The sequence below is a fragment of the Triticum aestivum genome, chromosome 3B (genome assembly GCF_018294505.1).
Source record: "Triticum aestivum cultivar Chinese Spring chromosome 3B, IWGSC CS RefSeq v2.1, whole genome shotgun sequence".
Classification (NCBI taxonomy): Eukaryota; Viridiplantae; Streptophyta; class Magnoliopsida; order Poales; family Poaceae; genus Triticum; species Triticum aestivum.
Window position 1 is genome coordinate 762998277 of NC_057801.1, and position 8882 is coordinate 763007158.

The window sequence follows — 8882 nt, forward strand, 5'->3', positions numbered from 1 at the left end:
GCAAAAGAAAGAGGAGATTGGGAAAGAGAGGGCGAATAAAATGGCAAAGGTGAGGTGGGGGGAGAGGAAAACGAGAGGCAAATGGAAAATAATGTAAGTGCAAGGCACATGAGTTTGTGAAGGGTACTTGGTATGTCTTGACTTGAGCGAAGACCTCCCCGGCAACGGCGCCAAAAACCCTTCTTGCTACGTCTTGAGCTTGCGTTGGTTTTCCTTGAAGAGGAAAGGGTGATGCAGGAAAGTAGCGTAAGTATTTCCCTCAGTTTTTGAGAACCAAGGTATCAATCCAGTAGGAGGCTCCTCAAAAGTCCCATGCACCTATACAAATAAACAAGAACTCGCAACCAACGCAATAAAGGGGTTGTCAATCCCTTCACGACCACTTGAGAAAGTGAGATCTGATAGAGATAATATGATAAGATAAATATGTTTTTGGTATTTTATAATATAGATTGGAAAAGTAAGATGCAAATAAAAGTAGATTGAAAGCTTATATGATAAGAGATAGACTCGGGGGCCATAGGTTTCACTAGTGGCTTCTCTCAAGATAGCATAATTATTACGGTGGGTGAACAAATTACTGTTGAGCAATTGATAGAAAAGCGAATAATTATGAGATTATCTAGGCATGATCATGTATATATGCATCACGTCCATGAAAAGTAGACCGACTCCTACCTGCATCTACTACTATTACTCTACACGTCGACCGCTATCCAGCATGCATCTAGAGTATTAAGTTCATGAAGAACAGAGTAACACATTAAGAAAGATGACATGATATAGAGGGATAAACTCATGCAATATGATATAAACTCCATCTTTTTATCCTCGATGGAAACAATACAATACGTGCCTTGCTGCCCCTGCTGTCACTGGGAAAGGACGCCGCAAGATTGAACCCAAACCTAAGCAGTTCTCCCATTGCAAGAAAGACCAATCTTGTAGGCCAAACCAAACTGATAATTCGAAGAGACTTGCAAAGATAACTGAATCATACATAAAAGAATTCAGAGGAGATTCAAATATTTCTCATAGATAAACCTGATCATAAACCCACAATTCATCGGATCTCAACAAACACACCGCAGGTCTGTGGTATTGAGATTCAAAGAGTTACATCAAATAGATCTCCAAGAAGATCGAGGAGAACTTTGTATTGAGATTCAAAGAGAGAGAAGAAGCTATCTAGCTAATAACTATGGACCCGAAGGTCTGTGGTAAACTACTCACAACTCATTGGAGAGGCCTTGGAGATGATGTAGAGGCCCTCCGTGGTTGATTCCCCCTACGACGGAGCGCCGGCGAAGGCTCCAAGATGGGATCTTGCGGATACAGAAGGTTACGGCGGTGGAAATAGTTTTTCGTGGTCGCTTCTGATGTTTTCGGGGTACGTGGGTATATGTAGGAGGAAGAAGTAGGTCGGTGGATGCTCGAGGAGCCCACGAGGGTGGGGGGCGCGCCCACCTATAGGGGCGTGCCGGGCACCCTCGTGGCCGCCTCGCTTGTTTCTTGACTTCCACTCCAAGTCCTCTGGATCATGTTTGTTCCAAAAAGATTGCTCCCAAAGGTTTAATTCCGTTTGGACTCCGTTTGATATTCCTTTTCTTCGAAACATTGAAATAGGCAAAAAAATAGCAATTCGAGCTGGGCCTCCGGTTAGTAGGTTAGTCCGGAAAATGATATAAAAGTGTAAAGTAAAGCCCATAAACATCCAAAACGGGTAATATAATAGCATGGAACAACCAAAAATTATAGATATGTTGGAGACGTATCATGCGGCTTTAACAATAATTTCTTGTTTGAAGGCCGGGCAGCTAATGCCAATGCCCATAGTCTAGCAAAGTTTGCTCACTCTTTAGATCATGGGTGCTATGCTTGGCTTGGCCAAACTCATGATCAAGTTTGTATCCCACAAATTGTGGCTTTTGATCAATAAAAATTTGCGTTACCCCTAAAAACATATACATACGAGACGTCAACCAGACTGGTGGTTTTAGGAACCTTCTGCCCGGTTTGGGGGAGGTTCTTGATGGGATTTTTTACAACGTTTTTTCTTCTGTTTTTTTCTTCTGTTTTTTAAGACTTTCAAAGGAATGTGCTACGCATCGGCCAACAGATCTTTTCTAAAGATCCGTCGGGTTGTGTGCCGTCAGATTGGAGTAACTTTTTGGCTAAGCGTTGTCCTCATTTTTTCAACAGCGATCGTGTTGCAAGTTCTCTTTTCCAACACAAGTCTTGTTGCAAAAATATTTGCAACAAAGGTTGTGCTGCAGATATTTTTTTGCAACATATGTCTTGTTATAGATTTTTTTTTGCAATAGAAGTCTTGTTGCAGATTTTTTTGCGTCTTCCTTTTTAAACTTTTGCAACACATGTGATGTTGCAGAAAAAATGGAACAAAGTAGTTAGAATAGTGTGTTGCGTGAGGCACACATGGTACACGCGTCACGTGCTGGAGGTGGCGGACGCCGCGCCAGATCAGCCGACTGTTCTCAAGCTTTTCCTAGTTTCAAATATGCGAACATTTCCCAAATTCGTAAACACTTTTTAAGTTCATGAATATTTTTCAAATACATGAATATTTTCATATTGATATAGAATGTTTTCAAATTATGAACATTTTTTCAATTCTGCGAACAATTTCAATTCTCGCTCCCTAAACAATTTTTTAAATCATGAAGTAGTCTCAACTTTGTGGAATTTTATTAAATTCATGAACATTTTATTAAATCTTGTCCTCATTGCCCACTTCACTGCCAAAGAGCAATGAGTCATCGTCTAGGTCGATGGCGATGTCGTGAGCCGATGCAAGAATGGAGGCATTGATCCCCAACTCGTGTGTGGAAGGGCCGCCGCCGATTCTCTGAGCATGTGGAGGAGGCCCGGGTCGTCGGGGTCCGCCTCCACCTTGTAATGCACCAGCAGGGGTGGATGGTCCAGCTGCTGCTTTGCCGACGCACCACCACACTCCGGATCCGCTTCAGGATGTAGAGGCCACCTACGCCAGCGACGAGGACGACTCCAGCTTGAGGCAGAGACCGCGTGACGCCATTGGGTGCTGCCACACGCCATGGAACATGCCGGCCTGTGCGTCGTGCATGCCCTGGTAAACACCGAGCCCCTCCCTCATACATGCCATGCCTGTCGTGGTACTAAGTCTGACAGTAAGACTAGGGGGTACGGATGAGGAGGCGAGGCCCTAGCTACGACGAGGTTGTACACACGAGTTTACGAGTTCAGGCCCCTCTCGGAGGAGGTAAGAGCCCTACATCTCGGTGCCCTAAGGCGGTCGACTAGAATACGAGTGTGTGTTACAAGGGGTGCGAACCCTTGTCCCAGAGGAGTGGGTGGATTATATAGAGTGCGTCAGGACCCCAGCCATCCTCCGTTACAGGGGTTCAATGTACATTAAGATAGGGCGTTACTGGTAACGCCAGCTATAAAATGTTATTAATGATCTTTAAGACTACGGAGTGAACGCCTACCCGTTTCCATCCTGAGTGACTCTAGGTTTCCTGTACTCCAAGTGGTTTCCTGTATGGTCGAATGACTTCATCTTGGTCGAGTGAAATTGGGGGTATCCGAGTGAGGTGACTGGTCGAGTGGATTGCACTTGATGGCTTCAATTGATACTTCTTGCTGTGCTTTGAATGTATTTGCTTCTAGGGTAGTGACCTTGGGTGGGGAGTATAGGTTAGGCATATGACCCTACCCTAGGTCTATGGCATCGTCATAAGCCCCCGAATGGATTGAGGTCCAAGTGAAAAGAAGGTTGAAGTTGGTCCTGCCTTGACTGTGCTTCACAAGTATTCATCCTGGATTTGAGGTCCATGCTGAAACTTTGGCTTCATTTCAGTCGCCTTGATCGAGTCAGAGGTTGTCGAGTGAACTTACGCTGGCACTCTTTGAGTGTTGTTATGACGCCAAATCTTTGGCGCGATTGGTTACTGCGGATCCTGGATCTCACGGAATTAAAAAATTTGGGGAAGCGCGTGAGGCGGAGCGCACCGTGGTAAACGGGACGGATAGACAGGGGCGCCTTGATTTCCACGCCACCTTTTTCACCACGTATCCGGTGCGCGACTGTTGCGGGATTTGACAGGATCGCTCGGGCCCACACGTCAGCCACTCGGAAGTAGGCCCTTAAAAGGCGTCGAGGCCGAGGCGTCTGCACTGTGCGCTCCCATTCACCTTCTTCCTCCTCTGCCTCTCCACCGCATCCTCTTTCGCCCTCGACGCCGCCGCTCCGCAAGTGCATAGCCTACCACCATGGTGAAATACAAGACGGCAGCGCTGGAGCGTGCAAAAAGGCGACGGTGATGGCGAAGGTCAAGAAGACAAATCGGGGGTCGTCGTCGAGGTCCAGGCTGCCGTCGGGTTGGATTCAGGGAGACTGGATACGATCTACACTCCGGCCAGAGGATCTAGAAGATCTGGCCGCCACTGGTTTGATCGTCGTCGGGGGTGCGAGGCTGCCGGAGGGTGAGATAGAACCTCAGCCATGGTCGGGTGAGTGTGTCCTTCTTGCTACACATGTCGACCCTGGCTTCTCCCTTCCTCCGCATCCTTTCTTCCGGGATTTTCCGAACTTGTTAGGTGCTCAGCTTCACTACTTCTCTCCCAATACCATCACGTATCTCGGTGTGTTCGTGTCTATGTGTGAAAACTTCTTGGGTTGTCGACCGCACTTGGGTATCTTCAAACATATTTTCACAACCCGCTCCCAGACCGTGAAGAAGGCAAATCCGAGTGACGATAGGACGCACGTGATCCATATGTGCGGGGGTTTAGGGATCCATATGAGGAAGAGGAGCACTTTTCCTACCATGACACTTCCCGAGTCGGTCAGGGGCTGGCAGTCGACCTGGTTCTACTGCCAGGATATTTCGACCCACGGTCAGTCGACCGGTCTTCCTCCTTTTCCCCTAGATCGAGCCTAGCAACCTTCTTCACTGACCGTGACCGCGGCAGAGAAATTAGAGATGGACATGTTGGTCGAGAGGGTAGTCTAGCTGGTCCGTCAGGGTGTAACTGACATGGATTTACTGGAGGTGTTTCTCAATCGATGCATCCAGCTACTCCAAGCCCGTGACCACTCGACGTGGATGTACTCGGGCTCCAATGACACCACTCGGGTCCACCCAGAGGAGGTTCCGGATGAGATGGTGGCCCTGTGGCTGAAGAGCATTATCGGGAACAAAGATAACCCAGGGGGGCCAGGAGAGTCGATCCATTCGACGCTGATAACCAGCCGGACAAGGTCTGATCCTTACTATCGAGTGTACTTCAATCTGTCTTGCAACTGTTTCTGAACCCGACTGATGTTTGATTAACTTCTTGCCTTGCAGGTTTACACTCAGAAGTATTCGATGCCGAACGGGGAACAAGCCCAGGGGGGAGCGGACATCGCATAAGAGAGCGCTGACTGGCAATATCCTGACGATGAAGAGGATGATGAGTCGGATGACAAATAAGAGGAGGTCGACTCACCACCTCGCATAGAGCGTCAATCCAAGCAGTTCCATGATCCAGCGGGCGAGTGTGGCAAGGCTGTGGCTCCGAGTATGCACCGCATAAGCACACTCGGACTTCGATTCCGGAGCCGTCAGAGAAGGTCGCCAAGTAGCCCAATGTTGCCCCTTCAAAGCCTCGGAAGACCTTGCCCAAGATCAAGATGGACATTCCTGTTGCTTCTGCGTGAGTGTTCTATCTTTCTGTGCTTCCCTACCGACTCATACTTCTGCTCTGACCGAATGGATTATGAACTTTTCATTGCCACAACTTCTGGGACCTCCATGGATATTGACAGGGCCCAAGGTGACGAAGAGACTGAGGATGCGGCAACTTCCAAAGCTGGTACGACCTTGCAATCTTGAACTTGTTCTGTCGACTGGGTTGTCGGTCAATTGAACTCCTATGGTTGCATTTTGTTGCAGCTCCACGGGACGTCATTGAGATTCCAGATGACGAGGAATAAGTGCCTCTGAAAACTATGGGGAAGGAGGGACAAGGCTTCGAGCAGGAGGACGACCGTAAGCCAGGAGCTTCACTCGACATCAGCGCTGGAGGCAGTGGTCCCGTGATCCGGAGATTCGGCTTGGGACAATGTTTCTTTTGCTAATCCACTATCGACTGAACGTCCCTCGGTGTCGACTGCTCAAGTCTCCGCTTCACCTCTATAGCTCCATGCTTCAGATCCTGTGGTCGCTTGACTGTATTGGCATCATCGCTCTTTGCTGTGTATCACACTACAGATGACCCGTCGAGTGCCGCCAGGGAAGTCCTTCTCCAAGAAAACCTTATGATGGAGCAGATGAAGGTGGTGCACGAGGCCAATCAGGTTGCCTACAATGCTAGCTCTGCTCTGCATGTCAATGTCAAGGTCAGTTGGTTTCCGACTGGTCTCTCAATTAGTGGTAGTTGCAACTGCTGCTTCATTGTTTGTAAGGTGACCCTGGATGAGCGTTTTGGAACCTTTATGTGTATCTATCATGGGTCTGCATTTCGCATCCAATCACCCACTGGGTGTTTTCACTTAGCGTTGATTAGTTCTTCTACTTGAGTCGAGTGGTTTTCTGAACCAGTGGGGACACGCAGAGTGCACCCACTGGGTGTAGTCCCCGAGACCGCCGTTGGGTGTTTGATGCAGCGGGGGTCTTTGTCGAATGTTACTTCATTGGTCTTTCACTTGGTCGAATAGCTCAATCCGAGTGGAATCCAGACTAGTGGGGGCACGCTGAGTGCACTCACTAGGTGCAGTCCCCGAGACCGCGGTCGACTTCTGGTAGTCGGCTGGGGTCTGAGAATCTTTCACTCTTTTTTTTGCATATTCATGCTGGGCAGACTATGCAGAGTGAAAAACCGGACCAGTGGGGGCATGCCAATTGCACCCACTGGGTGTAGTCCCTGAGACTACTATTGAATGTATGATTCGGCGGTAGTCTTAGAGCAATTTTCGCTGTGATTGACCTTTGTTTCTATCGACTAACATATCTTATTTGCTGACCGCAGAAATCTTGTGATCTTGGGGCCCAATTTGCTGAACTGGAGAAGAAGCAGATCAACCTCAACTTTGACCTGGTGCTGGCCAAGAAAAATCTCCAAAAGGCCCAGGAAGAAGCAACTACCATGGGAGGTAATAATTCGTCGACTGTCCACCTTATGACTTTTTTCTTTTAGTCTCTTGAATCGAGTGACTCCACTCGAACAGATGTGCATAGTGAAAACCGTCAACTCCAAGTTCATCTGAAGAATGTTATTTCTTTAAAGAAAATGAAGCAGGCTCTGGAGAAGAAGGATCAAGACCTTGCTGCAGCAAAAAAGGAGGCGCGAGAGAAAACGACACTTGTCGATAAGAAGCTGGCCGCAATCAACAAGTTGGAAGAGGAGAACTCCAAGCTGAAGACTGCCATTGCTGAAGTCAACCAAGAGGTTGCGAGACTGAAGAAGGACAAGGATACCTTGACTAACAAGGTTGGAAATCTCACGACAAAGAAGGGCGAACTGGAGGCTTATCTGGGACGGCTTTCCGAGAAATTGGTCTTGAAGCTTGAAGGTATTTCCTCTTATCCAACTGATTTGACGATGTCGACTGACACATCTTATTTAACTGTTGATTCACCCCTTTTCTGACTGTGCAGAACTTTGTCAGGACTTTGAAGTAGAGACTGGGCGGATCGAGACAGGTCTCGACCCCACAAACTCCCCTATCAAAGATGACGTCGCGATGAATGTGCTGCAGTTGGAGTCTCACCTGGACAGTGCTATGGATTATCTTGCTCGTCTAAAGGTGGCGATGTCGTGGATTGACACTGAACTCTGGCGTCAAGCGGAACTCCAGAACGATCTCGAGTCTCTCATGACTCGACTGAACGAAATCCCTGGCCGAGTGCAAGAATGGAAGAAGTCGTCTGCTCGTTGCAGCGGTGATGTTACTCTGTCGTTGGTCCGAGTCCACTTCAAGGATGTCAGAGAAGACAAGCTGGCGGCTCTCAAGGTTGCCAACACTAAGAAGCGCAGCTTCCACTCCTTCATGGACACCTTCATCGACGCCGCCACTCGTATCGCAGACAATATTGATCTTGACAGCTTTGTCGAGCCAGCAAGTCCTCCTCCCGCTGAGTGAACAAACATTACGCACCACCTTTATTTGCCTCGGAATGCCGAGTGATATTGTAACCGTTAAACTCTTTCAGGCCTGATGCCTGAGTACTTCTGCCCGCTGTGGTTCTGGACTTTTGCGGGATTTATCTGAACTTGGTTTTTGTTTGAATATGATGGCTTTGTCTTTATCGCTTTTGGATGCCTTTCGATTCCGAGTGCTATTTGACCCTTCTACTCTTCGTCGAGTGGCTCGGACGTCGTGATCGATCGACACCTCGTCGTCCTTGCGGATCAGGATGGAGCGTACATTGTACATGTGCCGCATCTCTGATGATGTGTTTAGTTGACACCTCGTCGTCCTTGCGGCTCGGGATGGAGCGTCGTTGTACTTGTGACGCATCTCTGATGATGTGTTCAGTCGACACCTCGTCATCCTTGCGGATCGGGATGGAGCGTACGTTTTACTTGTGATGCAGCTCAGAAGATCTTTGTGACTTAGGCGAGTTGGGGGTCGCGGCTAAGCCCCCGAGTGGGATGATTGCTCTCCACTCGGAATGTTATTTTAACTTAGGCCAGTACGGGGTCGCGGCTAAGCCCCCGAGTGGGAGGATTGCTCTCCACTCGGAGTGTTTTTTAACTTGGGCGAGTACGGGGTCGCAACTAAGCCCCCTGAGTGGGAGGATTGCTCTCCACTCGGAATGTTTTTTAACTTAGGCGAGTACGGGGTCGCAGCTAAGCCCCCGAGTGGGAGGATTACTCTCCACTCAGAATGTTTT